A 26,116-nucleotide genomic window follows, 5' to 3' on the forward strand; every position below is an offset into this window, starting at 1 on the left:
TACTTAAAAATTCACTTCCTGGAATTGATAATAGGTTTTTCTTTGTCATTTTAAACAGATTCCAGTCAAAATCGGCTTCTTCGATTCATATCGTATCTAAAACCGCATCAAAACTGCAAATATCAGTTTAAACTATCATTTTTTGATACAAACAGTTATATATTCATGTCAATATCTTTCAAATTCTAGTCAAAATCGGCGTCTTTGGGCATTTTAGTAACGAAAACCTTAATAAACTATTAGATTTCGACGTAAGGCAACCTTTCTGAGTCAAATAGTTGCCGATTTCGATAAAATCTTAGTCAGAATCTGCTTTTTCGCCTCTTATTGTACCCAAATCTACCTTAGAAATGCAGATATATACTTAAAACACCTTCTTTTGGGACAAATAATTGGTTTTCGCCCTTGATTTACGGAAGATTATAGCCAAAACATGCATTTTCATAACTTAGCGAACTGAAATCTACATTAAAAGTGCAGATAACTACTTAAAAATTCACTTCCTTGAATTGATAATAGGTTTTTCTTTGTCATTTTAAACAGATTCCAGTCAAAATCGGCTTCTTCGACTCATATCGTACCTAAAACCGCATCAAAACTGCAAATATCAGTTTAAACTATCATTTTTTGATACAAACAGTTATATATTCATGTCAATATCTTTCAAATTCTAGTCAAAATCGGCGTCTTTGGGCATTTTAGTAACGAAAACCTTAATAAACTATTAGATTTCGACGTAAGGCAACCATTCTGAGTCAAATAGTTGCCGATTTCGATAAAATCTTAGTCAGAATCTGCTTTTTCGCCTCTTATTGTACCCAAATCTACCTTAGAAATGCAGATATATACTTAAAACACCTTCTTTTGGGACAAATAATTGGTTTTCGCCCTTGATTAACGGAAGATTATAGCCAAAACATGCATTTTCATAACTTAGCGAACTGAAATCTACATTAAAACTGCAGATAACTACTTAAAAATTCACTTCCTTGAATTGATAATAGGTTTTTCTTTGTCATTTTAAACAGATTCCAGTCAAAATCGGCTTCTTCGATTCATATCGTATCTAAAACCGCATCAAAACTGCAAATATCAGTTTAAACTATCATTTTTTGATACAAACAGTTATATATTCATGTGAATATCTTTCAAATTCTAGTCAAAATCGGCGTCTTTGGGCATTTTAGTAACGAAAACCTTAATAAACTATTAGATTTCGACGTAAGGCAACCTTTCTGAGTCAAATAGTTGCCGATTTCGATAAAATCTTAGTCAGAATCTGCTTTTTCGCCTCTTATTGTACCCAAATCTACCTTAGAAATGCAGATATATACTTAAAACACCTTCTTTTGGGACAAATAATTGGTTTTCGCCCTTGATTTACGGAAGATTATAGCCAAAACATGCATTTTCATAACTTAGCGAACTGAAATCTACATTAAAAGTGCAGATAACTACTTAAAAATTCACTTCCTTGAATTGATAATAGGTTTTTCTTTGTCATTTTAAACAGATTCCAGTCAAAATCGGCTTCTTCGACTCATATCGTACCTAAAACCGCATCAAAACTGCAAATATCAGTTTAAACTATCATTTTTTGATACAAACAGTTATATATTCATGTCAATATCTTTCAAATTCTAGTCAAAATCGGCGTCTTTGGGCATTTTAGTAACGAAAACCATAATAAACTATTAGATTTCGACGTAAGGCAACCATTCTGAGTCAAATAGTTGCCGATTTCGATAAAATCTTAGTCAGAATCTGCTTTTTCGCCTCTTATTGTACCCAAATCTACCTTAGAAATGCAGATATATTCTTAAAACACCTTCTTTTGGGACAAATAATTGGTTTTCGCCCTTGATTAACGGAAGATTATAGCCAAAACATGCATTTTCATAACTTAGCGAACTGAAATCTACATTAAAACTGCAGATAACTACTTAAAAATTCACTTCCTTGAATTGATAATAGGTTTTTCTTTGTCATTTTAAACAGATTCCAGTCAAAATCGGCTTCTTCGATTCATATCGTATCTAAAACCGCATCAAAACTGCAAATATCAGTTTAAAATATCATTTTTTGATACAAACAGTTATATATTCATGTGAATATCTTTCAAATTCTAGTCAAAATCGGCGTCTTTGGGCATTTTAGTAACGAAAACCTTAATAAACTATTAGATTTCGACGTAAGGCAACCTTTCTGAGTCAAATAGTTGCCGATTTCGATAAAATCTTAGTCAGAATCTGCTTTTTCGCCTCTTATTGTACCCAAATCTACCTTAGAAATCCAGATATATACTTAAAACACCTTCTTTTGGGACAAATAATTGGTTTTCGCCCTTGATTTACGGAAGATTATAGCCAAAACATGCATTTTCATAACTTAGCGAACTGAAATCTACATTAAAAGTGCAGATAACTACTTAAAAATTCACTTCCTTGAATTGATAATAGGTTTTTCTTTGTCATTTTAAACAGATTCCAGTCAAAATCGGCTTCTTCGACTCATATCGTACCTAAAACCGCATCAAAACTGCAAATATCAGTTTAAACTATCATTTTTTGATACAAACAGTTATATATTCATGTCAATATCTTTCAAATTCTAGTCAAAATCGGCGTCTTTGGGCATTTTAGTAACGAAAACCTTAATAAACTATTAGATTTCGACGTAAGGCAACCATTCTGAGTCAAATAGTTGCCGATTTCGATAAAATCTTAGTCAGAATCTGCTTTTTCGCCTCTTATTGTACCCAAATCTACCTTAGAAATGCAGATATATTCTTAAAACACCTTCTTTTGGGACAAATAATTGGTTTTCGCCCTTGATTTACGGAAGATTATAGCCAAAACATGCATTTTCATAACTTAGCGAACTGAAATCTACATTAAAAGTGCAGATAACTACTTAAAAATTCACTTCCTTGAATTGATAATAGGTTTTTCTTTGTCATTTTAAACAGATTCCAGTCAAAATCGGCTTCTTCGACTCATATCGTACCTAAAACCGCATCAAAACTGCAAATATCAGTTTAAACTATCATTTTTTGATACAAACAGTTATATATTCATGTCAATATCTTTCAAATTCTAGTCAAAATCGGCGTCTTTGGGCATTTTAGTAACGAAAACCTTAATAAACTATTAGATTTCGACGTAAGGCAACCTTTCTGAGTCAAATAGTTGCCGATTTCGAAAAAATCTTAGTCAGAATCTGCTTTTTCGCCTCTTATTGTACCCAAATCTACCTTAGAAATGCAGATATATACTTAAAACACCTTCTTTTGGGACAAATAATTGGTTTTCGCCCTTGATTTACGGAAGATTATAGCAAAAACATGCATTTTCATAACTTAGCGAACTGAAATCTACATTAAAAGTGCAGATAACTACTTAAAAATTCACTTCCTTGAATTGATAATAGGTTTTTCTTTGTCATTTTAAACAGATTCCAGTCAAAATCGGCTTCTTCGACTCATATCGTATCTAAAACCGCATCAAAACTGCAAATATCAGTTTAAACTATCATTTTTTGATACAAACAGTTATATATTCATGTCAATATCTTTCAAATTCTAGTCAAAATCGGCGTCTTTGGGCATTTTAGTAACGAAAACCTTAATAAACTATTAGATTTCGACGTAAGGCAACCTTTCTGAGTCAAATAGTTGCCGATTTCGATAAAATCTTAGTCAGAATCTCCTTTTTCGCCTCTTATTGTACCCAAATCTACCTTAGAAATGCAGATATATACTTAAAACACCTTCTTTTGGGACAAATAATTGGTTTTCGCCCTTGATTTACGGAAGATTATAGCCAAAACATGCATTTTCATAACTTAGCGAACTGAAATCTACATTAAAAGTGCAGATAACTACTTAAAAATTCACTTCCTTGAATTGATAATAGGTTTTTCTATGTCATTTTAAACAGATTCCAGTCAAAATCGGCTTCTTCGACTCATATCGTAACTAAAACCGCATCAAAACTGCAAATATCAGTTTAAACTATCATTTTTTGATACAAACAGTTATATATTCATGTCAATATCTTTCAAATTCTAGTCAAAATCGGCGTCTTTGGGCATTTTAGTAACAAAAACCTTAATAAACTATTAGATTTCGACGTAAAGCAACCATTCTGAGTCAAATAGTTTCCGATTTCGATAAAATCTTAGTCAGAATCTGCTTTTTCGCCTCTTATTGTACCCAAATCTACCTTAGAAATGCAGATATATACTTAAAACACCTTCTTTTGGGACAAACATTATTTTTCGCCCTTGATTTACGGAAGATTATAGCCAAAACATGCATTTTCATAACTTAGCGAACTGAAATCTACATTGAAACTGCAGATAACTACTTAAAAATTCACTTCCTTGAATTGATAATAGGTTTTTCTTTGTCATTTTAAACAGATTCCAGTCAAAATCGGCTTCTTCGATTCATATCGTATCTAAAACCGCATCAAAACTGCAAATATCAGTTTAAACTATCATTTTTTGATACAAACAGTTATATATTCATGTCAATATCTTTCAAATTCTAGTCAAAATCGGCGTCTTTGGGCAATTTAGTAACGAAAACCTTAATAAACTATTAGATTTCGACGTAAGGCAACCTTTCTGAGTCAAATAGTTACCGATTTCGATATAATCCTAGTCAGAATCTGCTTTTTCGCCTCTTATTGTACCCAAATCTACCTTAGAAATGCAGATATATAATTAAAACACCTTCTTTTGGGACAAATAATTGGTTTTCGCCCTTGATTTACGGAAGATTATAGCCAAAATATGCATTTTCATAACTTAGCGAACTGAAATCTACATTAAAACTGCAGATAACTACTTAAAAATTCACTTCCTTGAATTGATAAAAGGTTTTTCTTTGTCATTTTAAACAGATTCCAGTCAAAACCGGCTTCTTCGACTCATATCGTACCTAAAACCGCATCAAAACTGCAAATATCAGTTTAAACTATCATTTTTTGATACAAACAGTTATATATTCATGTCAATATCATTCAAATTCTAGTCAAAATCGGCGTCTTTGGGCATTTTAGTAACGAAAACCTTAATAAACTATTAGATTTCGACGTAAGGCAACCATTCTGAGTCAAATAGTTGCCGATTTCGATACAATCTTAGTCAGAATCTGCTTTTTCGCCTCTTATTGTACCCAAATCTACCTTAGAAATGCAGATATATACTTAAAACACCTTCTTTTGGGACAAATAATTGGTTTTCGCCCTTGATTTATGGAAGATTATAGCCAAAACATGCATTTTCATAACTTAGCGAACTGAAATCTACATTAAAACTGCAGATAACTACTTAAAAATTCACTTCCTTGAATTGATAATAGGTTTTTCTTTGTCATTTTAAACAGATTCCAGTCAAAACCGGCTTCTTCGACTCATATCGTACCTAAAACCGCATCAAAACTGCAAATATCAGTTTAAACTATCATTTTTTGATACAAACAGTTATATATTCATGTCAATATCATTCAAATTCTAGTCAAAATCGGCGTCTTTGGGCATTTTAGTAACGAAAACCTTAATAAACTATTAGATTTCGACGTAAGGCAACCATTCTGAGTCAAATAGTTGCCGATTTCGATACAATCTTAGTCAGAATCTGCTTTTTCGCCTCTTATTGTACCCAAATCTACCTTAGAAATGCAGATATATACTTAAAACACCTTCTTTTGGGACAAATAATTGGTTTTCGCCCTTGATTTACGGAAGATTATAGCCAAAACATGCATTTTCATAACTTAGCGAACTGAAATCTACATTAAAAGTGCAGATAACTACTTACAAATTCACTTCCTTGAATTGATAATAGGTTTTTCTTTGTCATTTTAAACAGATTCCAGTCAAAATCGGCTTCTTCGACTCATATCGTACCTAAAACCGCATCAAAACTGCAAATATCAGTTTAAACTATCATTTTTTGATACAAACAGTTATATATTCATGTCAATATCATTCAAATTCTAGTCAAAATCGGCGTCTTTGGGCATTTTAGTAACGAAAACCTTAATAAACTATTAGATTTCGACGTAAGGCAACCATTCTGAGTCAAATAGTTGCCGATTTCGATAAAATCTTAGTCAGAATCTGCTTTTTCGCCTCTTATTGTACCCAAATCTACCTTAGAAATGCAGATATATACTTAAAACACCTTCTTTTGGGACAAATAATTGGTTTTCGCCCTTGATTTACGGAAGATTATAGCCAAAACATGCATTTCCATAACTTAGCGAACTGAAATCTACATTAAAATTGCAGATAACTACTTAAAAATTCACTTCCTTGAATTGATAATAGGTTTTTCTTTGTCATTTTAAACAGATTCCAGTCAAAATCGGCTTCTTCGATTCATATCGTATCTAAAACCGCATCAAAACTGCAAATATCAGCTTAAACTATCATTTTTTGATACAAACAGTTATATATTCATGTCAATATCTTTCAAATTCTAGTCAAAATCGGCGTCTTTGGGCATTTTAGTAACGAAAACCTTAATAAACTATTAGATTTCGACGTAAGGCAACCTTTCTGAGTCAAATAGTTACCGATTTCGATATAATCCTAGTCAGAATCTGCTTTTTCGCCTCTTATTGTACCCAAATCTACCTTAGAAATGCAGATATATAATTAAAACACCTTCTTTTGGGACAAATAATTGGTTTTCGCCCTTGATTTACGGAAGATTATAGCCAAAACATGCATTTTCATAACTTAGCGAACTGAAATCTACATTAAAACTGCAGATAACTACTTAAAAATTCAGTTCCTTGAATTGATAATAGGTTTTTCTTTGTCATTTTAAACAGATTCCAGTCAAAACCGGCTTCTTCGACTCATATCGTACCTAAAACCGCATCAAAACTGCAAATATCAGTTTAAACTATCATTTTTTGATACAAACAGTTATATATTCATGTCAATATCATTCAAATTCTAGTCAAAATCGGCGTCTTTGGGCATTTTAGTAACGAAAACCTTAATAAACTATTAGATTTCGACGTAAGGCAACCATTCTGAGTCAAATAGTTGCCGATTTCGATACAATCTTAGTCAGAATCTGCTTTTTCGCCTCTTATTGTACCCAAATCTACCTTAGAAATGCAGATATATACTTAAAACACCTTCTTTTGGGACAAATAATTGGTTTTCGCCCTTGATTTACGGAAGATTATAGCCAAAACATGCATTTTCATAACTTAGCGAACTGAAATCTACATTAAAACTGCGGATAACTACTTAAAAATTCACTTCCTTGAATTGATAATAGGTTTTTCTTTGTCATTTTAAACAGATTCCAGTCAAAATCGGCTTCTTCGATTCATATCGTACCTAAACCCGCATCAAAACTGCAAATATCAGTTTAAACTATCATTTTTTGATACAAACAGTTATATATTCATGTCAATATCTTTCAAATTCTAGTCAAAATCGGCGTCTTTGGGCATTTTAGTAACGAAAACCTTAATAAACTATTAGATTTCGACGTAAGGCAACCTTTCTGAGTCAAATAGTTGCCGATTTCGATAAAATCTTAGTCACAATCTACTTTTTCGCCTCTTATTGTACCCAAATCTACCTTAGAAATGCAGATATATACTTAAAACACCTTCTTTTGGGACAAATAATTGGCCCTTGATTTACGGAAGATTATAGCCAAAACATGCATTTTCATAACTTAGCGAACTGAAATCTACATTAAAACTGCAGATAACTACTTAAAAATTCACTTCCTTGAATTGATAATAGGTTTTTCTTTGTCATTTTAAACAGATTCCAGTCAAAATCGGCTTCTTCGACTCATATCGTACCTAAAACCGCATCAAAACTGCAAATATCAGTTTAAACTATCATTTTTTGATACAAACAGTTATATATTCATGTCAATATCTTTCAAATTCTAGTCAAAATCGGCGTCTTTGGGCATTTTAGTAACGAAAACCTTAATAAACTATTAGATTTCGACGTAAGGCAACCATTCTGAGTCAAATAGTTGCCGATTTCGATAAAATCTTAGTCAGAATCTGCTTTTTCGCCTCTTATTGTACCCAAATCTACCTTAGAAATGCAGATATATACTTAAAACACCTTCTTTTGGGACAAATAATTGGTTTTCGCCCTTGATTAACGGAAGATTATAGCCAAAACATGCATTTTCATAACTTAGCGAACTGAAATCTACATTAAAACTGCAGATTACTACTTAAAAATTCACTTCCTTGAATTGATAATAGGTTTTTCTTTGTCATTTTAAACAGATTCCAGTCAAAATCGGCTTCTTCGATTCATATCGTATCTAAAACCGCATCAAAACTGCAAATATCAGTTTAAACTATCATTTTTTGATACAAACAGTTATATATTCATGTCAATATCTTTCAAATTCTAGTCAAAATCGGCGTCTTTGGGCATTTTAGTAACGAAAACCTTAATAAGCTATTAGATTTCGACGTAAGGCAACCTTTCTGAATCAAATAGTTGCCGATTTCGATAAAATCTTAGTCAGAATCTGCTTTTTCGCCTCTTATTGTACCCAAATCTACCTTAGAAATGCAGATATATAATTAAAACACCTTCTTTTGGGACAAATAATTGGTTTTCGCCCTTGATTTACGGAAGATTATAGCCAAAACATGCATTTTCATAACTTAGCGAACTGAAATCTACATTAAAAGTGCAGATAACTACTTAAAAATTCACTTCCTTGAATTGATAATAGGTTTTTCTTTGTCATTTTAAACAGATTCCAGTCAAAATCGGCTTCTTCGACTCATATCGTACCTAAAACCGCATCAAAACTGCAAATATCAGTTTAAACTATCATTTTTTGATACAAACAGTTATATATTCATATCAATATCTTTCAAATTCTAGTCAAAATCGGCGTCTTTGGGCATTTTAGTAACGAAAACCTTAATAAACTATTAGATTTCGACGTAAGGCAACCATTCTGAGTCAAATAGTTGCCGATTTCGATAAAATCTTAGTCAGAATCTGCTTTTTCGCCTCTTATTGTACCCAAATCTACCTTAGAAATGCAGATATATACTTAAAACACCTTCTTTTGGGACAAATAATTGGTTTTCGCCCTTGATTTACGGAAGATTATAGCCAAAACATGCATTTTCATAACTTAGCGAACTGAAATCTACATTAAAACTGCAGATAACTACTTAAAAATTCACTTCCATGATTTGATAATAGGTTTTTCTTTGTCATTTTAAACAGATTCCAGTCAAAATCGGCTTCTTCGACTCATATCGTACCTAAAACCGCATCAAAACTGCAAATATCAGTTTAAACTATCATTTTTTGATACAAACAGTTATATATTCATGTCAATATCTTTCAAATTCTAGTCAAAATGTGCGTCTTTGGGCCTTTTAGTAACGAAAACCTTAATAAACTATTAGATTTCGACGTAAGGCAACCATTCTGAGTCAAATAGTTGCCGATTTCGATAAAATCTTAGTCAGAATCTGCTTTTTCGCCTCTTATTGTACCCAAATCTACCTTAGAAATGCAGATATATACTCAGAACACCTTCTTTTGGGACAAATAATTGGTTTTCGCCCTTGATTTACGGAAGATTATAGCCAAAACATGCATTTTCATAACTTAGCGAACTGAAATCTACATTAAAACTGCAGATAACTACTTAAAAATTCACTTCCTTGAATTGATAATAGGTTTTTCTTTGTCATTTTAAACAGATTCCAGTCAAAATCGGCTTCTTCGATTCATATCGTATCTAAAACCGCATCAAAACTGCAAATATCAATTTAAACTATCATTTTTTGATACAAACAGTTATATATTCATATCAATATCTTTCAAATTCTAGTCAAAATCGGCGTCTTTGGGCATTTTATTAACGAAAACCTTAATAAACTATTAGATTTCGACGTAAGGCAACCTTTCTGAGTCAAATAGTTGCCGATTTCAAAAAAATCCTATTCAGAATCTGCTTTTTCGCCTCTTATTGTACCCAAATCTACCTTAGAAATGCAGATATATACTTAAAACACCTTCTTTTGGGACAAATAATTGGTTTTCGCCCTTGATTTACGGAAGATTATAGCCAAAACATGCATTTTCATAACTTAGCGAACTGAAATCTACATTAAAACTGCAGATAACTACTTAAAAATTCACTTCCTTGAATTGATAATAGGTTGTTCTTTGTCATTTTAAACAGATTCCAGTCAAAATCCGCTTCTTCGACTCATACCGTACCTAAAACCGCATCAAAACTGCAAATATCAGTTTAAACTATCATTTTTTGATACAAACAGTTATATATTCATGTCAATATCTTTCAAATTCTAGTCAAAATCGGCGTCTTTGGGCATTTTAGTAACGAAAACCTTAATAAACTATTAGATTTCGACGTAAGGCAACCTTTCTGAGTCAAATAGTTGCCGATTTCAAAAAAATCCTAGTCAGAATCTGTTTTTCGCCTCTTATTGTACCCAAATCTACCTTAGAAATGCAGATATATACTTAAAACACCTTCTTTTGGGACAAATAATTGGTTTTCGCCCTTGATTTACGGAAGATTATAGCCAAAACATGCATTTTCATAACTTAGCGAACTGAAATCTACATTAAAAGTGCAGATAACTACTTAAAAATTCACTTCCTTGAATTGATAATAGGTTTTTCTATGTCATTTTAAACAGATTCCAGTCAAAATCGGCTTCTTCGACTCATATCGTAACTAAAACCGCATCAAAACTGCAAATATCAGTTTAAACTATCATTTTTTGATACAAACAGTTATATATTCATGTCAATATCTTTCAAATTCTAGTCAAAATCGGCGTCTTTGGGCATTTTAGTAACGAAAACCTTAATAAACTATTAGATTTCGACGTAAGGCAACCATTCTGAGTCAAATAGTTTCCGATTTCGATAAAATCTTAGTCAGAATCTGCTTTTTCGCCTCTTATTGTACCCAAATCTACCTTAGAAATGCAGATATATACTTAAAACACCTTCTTTTGGACAAATAATTGGTTTTCGCCCTTGATTTACGGAAGATTATAGCCAAAACATGCATTTTCATAACTTAGCGAACTGAAATCTACATTAAAACTGCAGATAACTACTTAAAAATTCACTTCCTTGAATTGATAATAGGTTGTTCTTTGTCATTTTAAACAGATTCCAGTCAAAATCCGCTTCTTCGACTCATACCGTACCTAAAACCGCAACAAAACTGCAAATATCAGTTTAAACTATCATTTTTTGATACAAACAGTTATATATTCATGTCAATATCTTTCAAATTCTAGTCAAAATCGGCGTCTTTGGGCATTTTAGTAACGAAAACCATAGTAAACTATTAGATTTCGACGTAAGGCAACCTTTCTGAGTCAAATAGTTGCCGATTTCGATAAAATATTAGTCAGAATCTGCTTTTTCGCCTCTTATTGTACCCAAATCTACCTTAGAAATGCAGATATATACTTAAAACACCTTCTTTTGGACAAATAATTGGTTTTCGCCCTTGATTTACGGAAGATTATAGCCAAAACATGCATTTTCATAACTTAGCGAACTGAAATCTACATTAAAACTGCAGATAACTACTTAAAAATTCACTTCCTTGAATTGATAATAGGTTTTTCTTTGTCATTTTAAACAGATTCCAGTCAAAATCGGCTTCTTCGACTCATATCGTACCTAAAACCGCATCAAAACTGCAAATATCAGTTTAAACTATCATTTTTTGATACAAACAGTTATATATTCATGTCAATATCTTTCAAATTCTAGTCAAAATCGGCGTCTTTGGGCATTTTAGTAACGAAAACCTTAATAAACTATTAGATTTCGACGTAAGGCAACCTTTCTGAGTCAAATAGTTGCCGATTTCGATAAAATCTTAGTCAGAATCTCCTTTTTCGCCTCTTATTGTACCCAAATCTACCTTAGAAATGCAGATATATACTTAAAACACCTTCTTTTGGGACAAATAATTGGTTTTCGCCCTTGATTTACGGAAGATTATAGCCAAAACATGCATTTTCATAACTTAGCGAACTGAAATCTACATTAAAAGTGCAGATAACTACTTAAAAATTCACTTCCTTGAATTGATAATAGGTTTTTCTATGTCATTTTAAACAGATTCCAGTCAAAATCGGCTTCTTCGACTCATATCGTAACTAAAACCGCATCAAAACTGCAAATATCAGTTTAAACTATCATTTTTTGATACAAACAGTTATATATTCATGTCAATATCTTTCAAATTCTAGTCAAAATCGGCGTCTTTGGGCATTTTAGTAACGAAAACCTTAATAAACTATTAGATTTCGACGTAAGGCAACCATTCTGAGTCAAATAGTTTCCGATTTCGATAAAATCTTAGTCAGAATCTGCTTTTTCGCCTCTTATTGTACCCAAATCTACCTTAGAAATGCAGATATATACTTAAAACACCTTCTTTTGGGACAAATATTATTTTTCGCCCTTGATTTACGGAAGATTATAGCCAAAACATGCATTTTCATAACTTAGCGAACTGAAATCTACATTAAAACTGCAGATAACTACTTAAAAATTCACTTCCTTGAATTGATAATAGGTTTTTCTTTGTCATTTTAAACAGATTCCAGTCAAAATCGGCTTCTTCGATTCATATCGTATCTAAAACCGCATCAAAACTGCAAATATCAGTTTAAACTATCATTTTTTGATACAAACAGTTATATATTCATGTCAATATCTTTCAAATTCTAGTCAAAATCGGCGTCTTTGGGCAATTTAGTAACGAAAACCTTAATAAACTATTAGATTTCGACGTAAGGCAACCTTTCTGAGTCAAATAGTTACCGATTTCGATATAATCCTAGTCAGAATCTGCTTTTTCGCCTCTTATTGTACCCAAATCTACCTTAGAAATGCAGATATATAATTAAAACACCTTCTTTTGGGACAAATAATTGGTTTTCGCCCTTGATTTACGGAAGATTATAGCCAAAAAATTTGCATTTTCATAACTTAGCGAACTGAAATCTACATTAAAACTGCAGATAACTACTTAAAAATTCACTTCCTTGAATTGATAAAAGGTTTTTCTTTGTCATTTTTAACAGATTCCAGTCAAAACCGGCTTCTTCGACTCATATCGTACCTAAAACCGCATCAAAACTGCAAATATCAGTTTAAACTATCATTTTTTGATACAAACAGTTATATATTCATGTCAATATCATTCAAATTCTAGTCAAAATCGGCGTCTTTGGGCATTTTAGTAACGAAAACCTTAATAAACTATTAGATTTCGACGTAAGGCAACCATTCTGAGTCAAATAGTTGCCGATTTCGATACAATCTTAGTCAGAATCTGCTTTTTCGCCTCTTATTGTACCCAAATCTACCTTAGAAATGCAGATATATACTTAAAACACCTTCTTTTGGGACAAATAATTGGTTTTCGCCCTTGATTTATGGAAGATTATAGCCAAAACATGCATTTTCATAACTTAGCGAACTGAAATCTACATTAAAACTGCAGATAACTACTTAAAAATTCACTTCCTTGAATTGATAATAGGTTTTTCTTTGTCATTTTAAACAGATTCCAGTCAAAATCGGCTTCTTCGATTCATATCGTATCTAAAACCGCATCAAAACTGCAAATATCAGTTTAAACTATCATTTTTTGATACAAACAGTTATATATTCATGTCAATATCTTTCAAATTCTAGTCAAAATCGGCGTCTTTGGGCATTTTAGTAACGAAAACCTTAATAAGCTATTAGATTTCGACGTAAGGCAACCTTTCTGAATCAAATAGTTGCCGATTTCGATAAAATCTTAGTCAGAATCTGCTTTTTCGCCTCTTATTGTACCCAAATCTACCTTAGAAATGCAGATATATACTTAAAACACCTTCTTTTGGGACAAATAATTGGTTTTCGCCCTTGATTTACGGAAGATTATAGAGAAAACATGCATTTTCATAACTTAGCGAACTGAAATCTACATTAAAAGTGCAGATAACTACTTACAAATTCACTTCCTTGAATTGATAATAGGTTTTTCTTTGTCATTTTAAACAGATTCCAGTCAAAATCGGCTTCTTCGACTCATATCGTACCTAAAACCGCATCAAAACTGCAAATATCAGTTTAAACTATCATTTTTTGATACAAACAGTTATATATTCATGTCAATATCATTCAAATTCTAGTCAAAATCGGCGTCTTTGGGCATTTTAGTAACGAAAACCTTAATAAAGTATTAGATTTCGACGTAAGGCAACCATTCTGAGTCAAATAGTTGCCGATTTCGATAAAATCTTAGTCAGAATCTGCTTTTTCGCCTCTTATTGTACCCAAATCTACCTTAGAAATGCAGATATATACTTAAAACACCTTCTTTTGGGACAAATAATTGGTTTTCGCCCTTGATTTACGGAAGATTATAGCCAAAACATGCATTTCCATAACTTAGCGAACTGAAATCTACATTAAAATTGCAGATAACTACTTAAAAATTCACTTCCTTGAATTGATAATAGGTTTTTCTTTGTCATTTTAAACAGATTCCAGTCAAAATCGGCTTCTTCGATTCATATCGTATCTAAAACCGCATCAAAACTGCAAATATCAGTTTAAACTATCATTTTTTGATACAAACAGTTATATATTCATGTCAATATCTTTCAAATTCTAGTCAAAATCGGCGTCTTTGGGCATTTTAGTAACGAAAACCTTAATAAACTATTAGATTTCGACGTAAGGCAACCTTTCTGAGTCAAATAGTTACCGATTTCGATATAATCCTAGTCAGAATCTGCTTTTTCGCCTCTTATTGTACCCAAATCTACCTTAGAAATGCAGATATATAATTAAAACACCTTCTTTTGGGACAAATAATTGGTTTTCGCCCTTGATTTACGGAAGATTATAGCCAAAACATGCATTTTCATAACTTAGCGAACTGAAATCTACATTAAAACTGCAGATAACTACTTAAAAATTCAGTTCCTTGAATTGATAATAGGTTTTTCTTTGTCATTTTAAACAGATTCCAGTCAAAACCGGCTTCTTCGACTCATATCGTACCTAAAACCGCATCAAAACTGCAAATATCAGTTTAAACTATCATTTTTTGATACAAACAGTTATATATTCATGTCAATATCATTCAAATTCTAGTCAAAATCGGCGTCTTTGGGCATTTTAGTAACGAAAACCTTAATAAACTATTAGATTTCGACGTAAGGCAACCATTCTGAGTCAAATAGTTGCCGATTTCGATACAATCTTAGTCAGAATCTGCTTTTTCGCCTCTTATTGTACCCAAATCTACCTTAGAAATGCAGATATATACTTAAAACACCTTCTTTTGGGACAAATAATTGGTTTTCGCCCTTGATTTACGGAAGATTATAGCCAAAACATGCATTTTCATAACTTAGCGAACTGAAATCTACATTAAAACTGCAGATAACTACTTAAAAATTCACTTCCTTGAATTGATAATAGGTTTTTCTTTGTCATTTTAAACAGATTCCAGTCAAAATCGGCTTCTTCGATTCATATCGTACCTAAACCCGCATCAAAACTGCAAATATCAGTTTAAACTATCATTTTTTGATACAAACAGTTATATATTCATGTCAATATCTTTCAAATTCTAGTCAAAATCGGCGTCTTTGGGCATTTTAGTAACGAAAACCTTAATAAACTATTAGATTTCGACGTAAGGCAACCTTTCTGAGTCAAATAGTTGCCGATTTCGATAAAATCTTAGTCAGAATCTCCTTTTTCGCCTCTTATTGTACCCAAATCTACCTTAGAAATGCAGATATATACTTAAAACACCTTCTTTTGGGACAAATAATTGGTTTTCGCCCTTGATTTACGGAAGATTATAGCCAAAACATGCATTTTCATAACTTAGCGAACTGAAATCTACATTAAAACTGCAGATAACTACTTAAAAATTCACTTCCTTGAATTGATAATAGGTTTTTCTTTGTCATTTTAAACAGATTCCAGTCAAAATCGGCTTCTTCGACTCATATCGTACCTAAAACCGCATCAAAACTGCAAATATCAGTTTAAACTATCATTTTTTGATACAAACAGTTATATATTCATGTCAATATCTTTCAAATTCTAGTCAAAATCGGCGTCTTTGGGCATTTTAGTAACGAAAACCTTAATAAACTATTAGATTTCGACGTAAGGCAACCATTCTGAGTCAAATAGTTGCCGATTTCTAAAAATCTTAGTCAGAATCTGCTTTTTCGCCTCTTATTGTACCCAAATCTACCTTAGAAATGCAGATATATACTTAAAACACCTTCTTTTGGGACAAATAATTGGTTTTCGCCCTTGATTAACGGAAGATTATAGCCAAAACATGCATTTTCATAACTTAGCGAACTGAAATCTACATTAAAACTGCAGATTACTACTTAAAAATTCACTTCCTTGAATTGATAATAGGTTTTTCTTTGTCATTTTAAACAGATTCCAGTCAAAATCGGCTTCTTCGATTCATATCGTATCTAAAACCGCATCAAAACTGCAAATATCAGTTTAAACTATCATTTTTTGATACAAACAGTTATATATTCATGTCAATATCTTTCAAATTCTAGTCAAAATCGGCGTCTTTGGGCATTTTAGTAACGAAAACCTTAATAAGCTATTAGATTTCGACGTAAGGCAACCTTTCTGAATCAAATAGTTGCCGATTTCGATAAAATCTTAGTCAGAATCTGCTTTTTCGCCTCTTATTGTACCCAAATCTACCTTAAAAATGCAGATATATACTTAAAACACCTTCTTTTGGGACAAATAATTGGTTTTCGCCCTTGATTTACGGAAGATTATAGCCAAAACATGCATTTTCATAACTTAGCGAACTGAAATCTACATTAAAAGTGCAGATAACTACTTAAAAATTCACTTCCTTGAATTGATAATAGGTTTTTCTTTGTCATTTTAAACAGATTCCAGTCAAAATCGGCTTCTTCGACTCATATCGTACCTAAAACCGCATCAAAACTGCAAATATCAGTTTAAACTATCATTTTTTGATACAAACAGTTATATATTCATATCAATATCTTTCAAATTCTAGTCAAAATCGGCGTCTTTGGGCATTTTAGTAACGAAAACCTTAATAAACTATTAGATTTCGACGTAAGGCAACCATTCTGAGTCAAATAGTTGCCGATTTCGAGAAAATCTTAGTCAGAATCTGCTTTTTCGCCTCTTATTGTACCCAAATCTACCTTAGAAATGCAGTTATATACTTAAAACACCTTCTTTTGGGACAAATAATTGTTTTTCGCCCTTGATTTACGGAAGATTATAGCCAAAACATGCATTTTCATAACTTAGCGAACTGAAATCTACATTAAAACTGCAGATAACTACTTAAAAATTCACTTCCTTGAATTGATAATAGGTTTTTCTTTGTCATTTTAAACAGATTCCAGTCAAAATCGGCTTCTTCGATTCATATCGTATCTAAAACCGCATCAAAACTGCAAATATCAGTTTAAACTATCATTTTTTGATACAAACAGTTATATATTCATGTCAATATCTTTCAAATTCTAGTCAAAATCGGCGTCTTTGGGCATTTTAGTAACGAAAACCTTAATAAACTATTAGATTTCGACGTAAGGCAACCATTCTGAGTCAAATAGTTGCCGATTTCGATAAAATCTTAGTCAGAATCTGCTTTTTCGCCTCTTATTGTACCCAAATCTACCTTAGAAATGCAGATATATTCTTAAAACACCTTCTTTTGGGACAAATAATTGGTTTTCGCCCTTGATTAACGGAAGATTATAGCCAAAACATGCATTTTCATAACTTAGCGAACTGAAATCTACATTAAAACTGCAGATAACTACTTAAAAATTCACTTCCTTGAATTGATAATAGGTTTTTCTTTTTCATTTTAAACAGATTCCAGTCAAAATCGGCTTCTTCGATTCATATCGTATCTAAAACCGCATCAAAACTGCAAATATCAGTTTAAACTATCATTTTTTGATACAAACAATTATATATTCATGTGAATATCTTTCAAATTCTAGTCAAAATCGGCGTCTTTGGGCATTTTAGTAACGAAAACCTTAATAAACTATTAGATTTCGACGTAAGGCAACCTTTCTGAGTCAAATAGTTGCCGATTTCGAAAAAATCTTAGTCAGAATCTGCTTTTTCGCCTCTTATTGTACCCAAATCTACCTTAGAAATGCAGATATATACTTAAAACACCTTCTTTTGGGACAAATAATTGGTTTTCGCCCTTGATTTACGGAAGATTATAGCAAAAACATGCATTTTCATAACTTAGCGAACTGAAATCTACATTAAAAGTGCAGATAACTACTTAAAAATTCACTTCCTTGAATTGATAATAGGTTTTTCTTTGTCATTTTAAACAGATTCCAGTCAAAATCGGCTTCTTCGACTCATATCGTATCTAAAACCGCATCAAAACTGCAAATATCAGTTTAAACTATCATTTTTTGATACAAACAGTTATATATTCATGTCAATATCTTTCAAATTCTAGTCAAAATCGGCGTCTTTGGGCATTTTAGTAACGAAAACCTTAATAAACTATTAGATTTCGACGTAAGGCAACCTTTCTGAGTCAAATAGTTGCCGATTTCGATAAAATCTTAGTCAGAATCTCCTTTTTCGCCTCTTATTGTACCCAAATCTACCTTAGAAATGCAGATATATACTTAAAACACCTTCTTTTGGGACAAATAATTGGTTTTCGCCCTTGATTTACGGAAGATTATAGCCAAAACATGCATTTTCATAACTTAGCGAACTGAAATCTACATTAAAAGTGCAGATAACTACTTAAAAATTCACTTCCTTGAATTGATAATAGGTTTTTCTATGTCATTTTAAACAGATTCCAGTCAAAATCGGCTTCTTCGACTCATATCGTAACTAAAACCGCATCAAAACTGCAAATATCAGTTTAAACTATCATTTTTTGATACAAACAGTTATATATTCATGTCAATATCTTTCAAATTCTAGTCAAAATCGGCGTCTTTGGGCATTTTAGTAACGAAAACCTTAATAAACTATTAGATTTCGACGTAAGGCAACCATTCTGAGTCAAATAGTTTCCGATTTCGATAAAATCTTAGTCAGAATCTGCTTTTTCGCCTCTTATTGTACCCAAATCTACCTTAGAAATGCAGATATATACTTAAAACACCTTCTTTTGGGACAAATATTATTTTTCGCCCTTGATTTACGGAAGATTATAGCCAAAACATGCATTTTCATAACTTAGCGAACTGAAATCTACATTAAAACTGCAGATAACTACTTAAAAATTCACTTCCTTGAATTGATAATAGGTTTTTCTTTGTCATTTTAAACAGATTCCAGTCAAAATCGGCTTCTTCGATTCATATCGTATCTAAAACCGCATCAAAACTGCAAATATCAGTTTAAACTATCATTTTTTGATACAAACAGTTATATATTCATGTCAATATCTTTCAAATTCTAGTCAAAATCGGCGTCTTTGGGCAATTTAGTAACGAAAACCTTAATAAACTATTAGATTTCGACGTAAGGCAACCTTTCTGAGTCAAATAGTTACCGATTTCGATATAATCCTAGTCAGAATCTGCTTTTTCGCCTCTTATTGTACCCAAATCTACCTTAGAAATGCAGATATATAATTAAAACACCTTCTTTTGGGACAAATAATTGGTTTTCGCCCTTGATTTACGGAAGATTATAGCCAAAATATGCATTTTCATAACTTAGCGAACTGAAATCTACATTAAAACTGCAGATAACTACTTAAAAATTCACTTCCTTGAATTGATAAAAGGTTTTTCTTTGTCATTTTAAACAGATTCCAGTCAAAACCGGCTTCTTCGACTCATATCGTACCTAAAACCGCATCAAAACTGCAAATATCAGTTTAAACTATCATTTTTTGATACAAACAGTTATATATTCATGTCAATATCATTCAAATTCTAGTCAAAATCGGCGTCTTTGGGCATTTTAGTAACGAAAACCTTAATAAACTATTAGATTTCGACGTAAGGCAACCATTCTGAGTCAAATAGTTGCCGATTTCGATACAATCTTAGTCAGAATCTGCTTTTTCGCCTCTTATTGTACCCAAATCTACCTTAGAAATGCAGATATATACTTAAAACACCTTCTTTTGGGACAAATAATTGGTTTTTGCCCTTGATTTATGGAAGATTATAGCCAAAACATGCATTTTCATAACTTAGCGAACTGAAATCTACATTAAAACTGCAGATAACTACTTAAAAATTCACTTCCTTGAATTGATAATAGGTTTTTCTTTGTCATTTTAAACAGATTCCAGTCAAAATCGGCTTCTTCGATTCATATCGTATCTAAAACCGCATCAAAACTGCAAATATCAGTTTAAACTATCATTTTTTGATACAAACAGTTATATATTCATGTCAATATCTTTCAAATTCTAGTCAAAATCGGCGTCTTTGGGCATTTTAGTAACGAAAACCTTAATAAGCTATTAGATTTCGACGTAAGGCAACCTTTCTGAATCAAATAGTTGCCGATTTCGATAAAATCTTAGTCAGAATCTGCTTTTTCGCCTCTTATTGTACCCAAATCTACCTTAGAAATGCAGATATATACTTAAAACACCTTCTTTTGGGACAAATAATTGGTTTTCGCCCTTGATTTACGGAAGATTATAGCCAAAACATGCATTTTCATAACTTAGCGAACTGAAATCTACATTAAAAGTGCAGATAACTACTTACAAATTCACTTCCTTGAATTGATAATAGGTTTTTCTTTGTCATTTTAAACAGATTCCAGTCAAAATCGGCTTCTTCGACTCATATCGTACCTAAAACCGCATCAAAACAGCAAATATCAGTTTAAACTATCATTTTTTGATACAAACAGTTATATATTCATGTCAATATCATTCAAATTCTAGTCAAAATCGGCGTCTTTGGGCATTTTAGTAACGAAAACCTTAATAAACTATTAGATTTCGACGTAAGGCAACCATTCTGAGTCAAATAGTTGCCGATTTCGATAAAATCTTAGTCAGAATCTGCTTTTTCGCCTCTTATTGTACCCAAATCTACCTTAGAAATGCAGATATATACTTAAAACACCTTCTTTTGGGACAAATAATTGGTTTTCGCCCTTGATTTACGGAAGATTATAGCCAAAACATGCATTTCCATAACTTAGCGAACTGAAATCTACATTAAAATTGCAGATAACTACTTAAAAATTCACTTCCTTGAATTGATAATAGGTTTTTCTTTGTCATTTTAAACAGATTCCAGTCAAAATCGGCTTCTTCGATTCATATCGTATCTAAAACCGCATCAAAACTGCAAATATCAGTTTAAACTATCATTTTTTGATACAAACAGTTATATATTCATGTCAATATCTTTCAAATTCTAGTCAAAATCGGCGTCTTTGGGCATTTTAGTAACGAAAACCTTAATAAACTATTAGATTTCGACGTAAGGCAACCTTTCTGAGTCAAATAGTTACCGATTTCGATATAATCCTAGTCAGAATCTGCTTTTTCGCCTCTTATTGTACCCAAATCTACCTTAGAAATGCAGATATATAATTAAAACACCTTCTTTTGGGACAAATAATTGGTTTTCGCCCTTGATTTACGGAAGATTATAGCCAAAACATGCATTTTCATAACTTAGCGAACTGAAATCTACATTAAAACTGCAGATAACTACTTAAAAATTCAGTTCCTTGAATTGATAATAGGTTTTTCTTTGTCATTTTAAACAGATTCCAGTCAAAACCGGCTTCTTCGACTCATATCGTACCTAAAACCGCATCAAAACTGCAAATATCAGTTTAAACTATCATTTTTTGATACAAACAGTTATATATTCATGTCAATATCATTCAAATTCTAGTCAAAATCGGCGTCTTTGGGCATTTTAGTAACGAAAACCTTAATAAACTATTAGATTTCGACGTAAGGCAACCATTCTGAGTCAAATAGTTGCCGATTTCGATACAATCTTAGTCAGAATCTGCTTTTTCGCCTCTTATTGTACCCAAATCTACCTTAGAAATGCAGATATATACTTAAAACACCTTCTTTTGGGACAAATAATTGGTTTTCGCCCTTGATTTACGGAAGATTATAGCCAAAACATGCATTTTCATAACTTAGCGAACTGAAATCTACATTAAAACTGCAGATAACTACTTAAAAATTCACTTCCTTGAATTGATAATAGGTTTTTCTTTGTCATTTTAAACAGATTCCAGTCAAAATCGGCTTCTTCGATTCATATCGTACCTAAACCCGCATCAAAACTGCTAATATCAGTTTAAACTATCATTTTTTGATACAAACAGTTATATATTCATGTCAATATCTTTCAAATTCTAGTCAAAATCGGCGTCTTTGGGCATTTTAGTAACGAAAACCTTAATAAACTATTAGATTTCGACGTAAGGCAACCTTTCTGAGTCAAATAGTTGCCGATTTCGATAAAATCTTAGTCAGAATCTCCTTTTTCGCCTCTTATTGTACCCAAATCTACCTTAGAAATGCAGATATATACTTAAAACACCTTCTTTTGGGACAAATAATTGGTTTTCGCCCTTGATTTACGGAAGATTATAGCCAAAACATGCATTTTCATAACTTAGCGAACTGAAATCTACATTAAAACTGCAGATAACTACTTAAAAATTCACTTCCTTGAATTGATAATAGGTTTTTCTTTGTCATTTTAAACAGATTCCAGTCAAAATCGGCTTCTTCGACTCATATCGTACCTAAAACCGCATCAAAACTGCAAATATCAGTTTAAACTATCATTTTTTGATACAAACAGTTATATATTCATGTCAATATCTTTCAAATTCTAGTCAAAATCGGCGTCTTTGGGCATTTTAGTAACGAAAACCTTAATAAACTATTAGATTTCGACGTAAGGCAACCATTCTGAGTCAAATAGTTGCCGATTTCGATAAAATCTTAGTCAGAATCTGCTTTTTCGCCTCTTATTGTACCCAAATCTACCTTAGAAATGCAGATATATACTTAAAACACCTTCTTTTGGGACAAATAATTGGTTTTCGCCCTTGATTAACGGAAGATTATAGCCAAAACATGCATTTTCATAACTTAGCGAACTGAAATCTACATTAAAACTGCAGATTACTACTTAAAAATTCACTTCCTTGAATTGATAATAGGTTTTTCTTTGTCATTTTAAACAGATTCCAGTCAAAATCGGCTTCTTCGATTCATATCGTATCTAAAACCGCATCAAAACTGCAAATATCAGTTTAAACTATCATTTTTTGATACAAACAGTTATATATTCATGTCAATATCTTTCAAATTCTAGTCAAAATCGGCGTCTTTGGGCATTTTAGTAACGAAAACCTTAATAAGCTATTAGATTTCGACGTAAGGCAACCTTTCTGAATCAAATAGTTGCCGATTTCGATAAAATCTTAGTCAGAATCTGCTTTTTCGCCTCTTATTGTACCCAAATCTACCTTAGAAATGCAGATATATACTTAAAACACCTTCTTTTGGGACAAATAATTGGTTTTCGCCCTTGATTTACGGAAGATTATAGCCAAAACATGCATTTTCATAACTTAGCGAACTGAAATCTACATTAAAACTGCAGATAACTACTTAAAAATTCACTTCCTTGAATTGATAATAGGTTTTTCTTTGTCATTTTAAACAGATTCCAGTCAAAATCGGCTTCTTCGACTCATATCGTACCTAAAACCGCATCAAAACTGCAAATATCAGTTTAAACTATCATTTTTTGATACAAACAGTTATATATTCATGTCAATATCTTTCAAATTCTAGTCAAAATCGGCGTCTTTGGGCATTTTAGTAACGAAAACCTTAATAAACTATTAGATTTCGACGTAAGGCAACCATTCTGAGTCAAATAGTTGCCGATTTCGATAAAATCTTAGTCAGAATCTGCTTTTTCGCCTCTTATTGTACCCAAATCTACCTTAGAAATGCAGATATATACTTAAAACACCTTCTTTTGGGACAAATAATTGGTTTTCGCCCTTGATTAACGGAAGATTATAGCCAAAACATGCATTTTCATAACTTAGCGAACTGAAATCTACATTAAAACTGCAGATTACTACTTAAAAATTCACTTCCTTGAATTGATAATAGGTTTTTCTTTGTCATTTTAAACAGATTCCAGTCAAAATCGGCTTCTTCGATTCATATCGTATCTAAAACCGCATCAAAACTGCAAATATCAGTTTAAACTATCATTTTTTGATACAAACAGTTATATATTCATGTCAATATCTTTCAAATTCTAGTCAAAATCGGCGTCTTTGGGCATTTTAGTAACGAAAACCTTAATAAGCTATTAGATTTCGACGTAAGGCAACCTTTCTGAATCAAATAGTTGCCGATTTCGATAAAATCTTAGTCAGAATCTGCTTTTTCGCCTCTTATTGTACCCAAATCTACCTTAGAAATGCAGATATATACTTAAAACACCTTCTTTTGGGACAAATAATTGGTTTTCGCCCTTGATTTACGGAAGATTATAGCCAAAACATGCATTTTCATAACTTAGCGAACTGAAATCTACATTAAAAGTGCAGATAACTACTTAAAAATTCACTTCCTTGAATTGATAATAGGTTTTTCTTTGTCATTTTAAACAGATTCCAGTCAAAATCGGCTTCTTCGACTCATATCGTAAGTAAAACCGCATCAAAACTGCAAATATCAGTTTAAACTATCATTTTTTGATACAAACAGTTATATATTCATATCAATATCTTTCAAATTCTAGTCAAAATCGGCGTCTTTGGGCATTTTAGTAACGAAAACCTTAATAAACTATTAGATTTCGACGTAAGGCAACCATTCTGAGTCAAATAGTTGCCGATTTCGATAAAATCTTAGTCAGAATCTGCTTTTTCGCCTCTTATTGTACCCAAATCTACCTTAGAAATGCAGATATATACTTAAAACACCTTCTTTTGGGACAAATAATTGGTTTTCGCCCTTGATTTACGGAAGATTATAGCCAAAACATGCATTTTCATAACTTAGCGAACTGAAATCTACATTAAAACTGCAGATAACTACTTAAAAATTCACTTCCATGATTTGATAATAGGTTTTTCTTTGTCATTTTAAACAGATTCCAGTCAAAATCGGCTTCTTCGACTCATATCGTACCTAAAACCGCATCAAAACTGCAAATATCAGTTTAAACTATCATTTTTTGATACAAACAGTTATATATTCATGTCAATATCTTTCAAATTCTAGTCAAAATGTGCGTCTTTGGGCCTTTTAGTAACGAAAACCTTAATAAACTATTAGATTTCGACGTAAGGCAACCATTCTGAGTCAAATAGTTGCCGATTTCGATAAAATCTTAGTCAGAATCTGCTTTTTCGCCTCTTATTGTACCCAAATCTACCTTAGAAATGCAGATATATACTCAGAACACCTTCTTTTGGGACAAATAATTGGTTTTCGCCCTTGATTTACGGAAGATTATAGCCAAAACATGCATTTTCATAACTTAGCGAACTGAAATCTACATTAAAACTGCAGATAACTACTTAAAAATTCACTTCCTTGAATTGATAATAGGTTTTTCTTTGTCATTTTAAACAGATTCCAGTCAAAATCGGCTTCTTCGATTCATATCGTATCTAAAACCGCATCAAAACTGCAAATATCAATTTAAACTATCATTTTTTGATACAAACAGTTATATATTCATGTCAATATCTTTCAAATTCTAGTCAAAATCGGCGTCTTTGGGCATTTTATTAACGAAAACCTTAATAAACTATTAGATTTCGACGTAAGGCAACCTTTCTGAGTCAAATAGTTGCCGATTTCAAAAAAATCCTATTCAGAATCTGCTTTTTCGCCTCTTATTGTACCCAAATCTACCTTAGAAATGCAGATATATACTTAAAACACCTTCTTTTGGGACAAATAATTGGTTTTCGCCCTTGATTTACGGAAGATT

Source organism: Cylas formicarius, unplaced genomic scaffold, assembly GCF_029955315.1.
Source record: "Cylas formicarius isolate icCylForm1 unplaced genomic scaffold, icCylForm1.1 PGA_scaffold_2__14_contigs__length_35257938, whole genome shotgun sequence".
Classification (NCBI taxonomy): domain Eukaryota; kingdom Metazoa; phylum Arthropoda; class Insecta; order Coleoptera; family Brentidae; genus Cylas; species Cylas formicarius.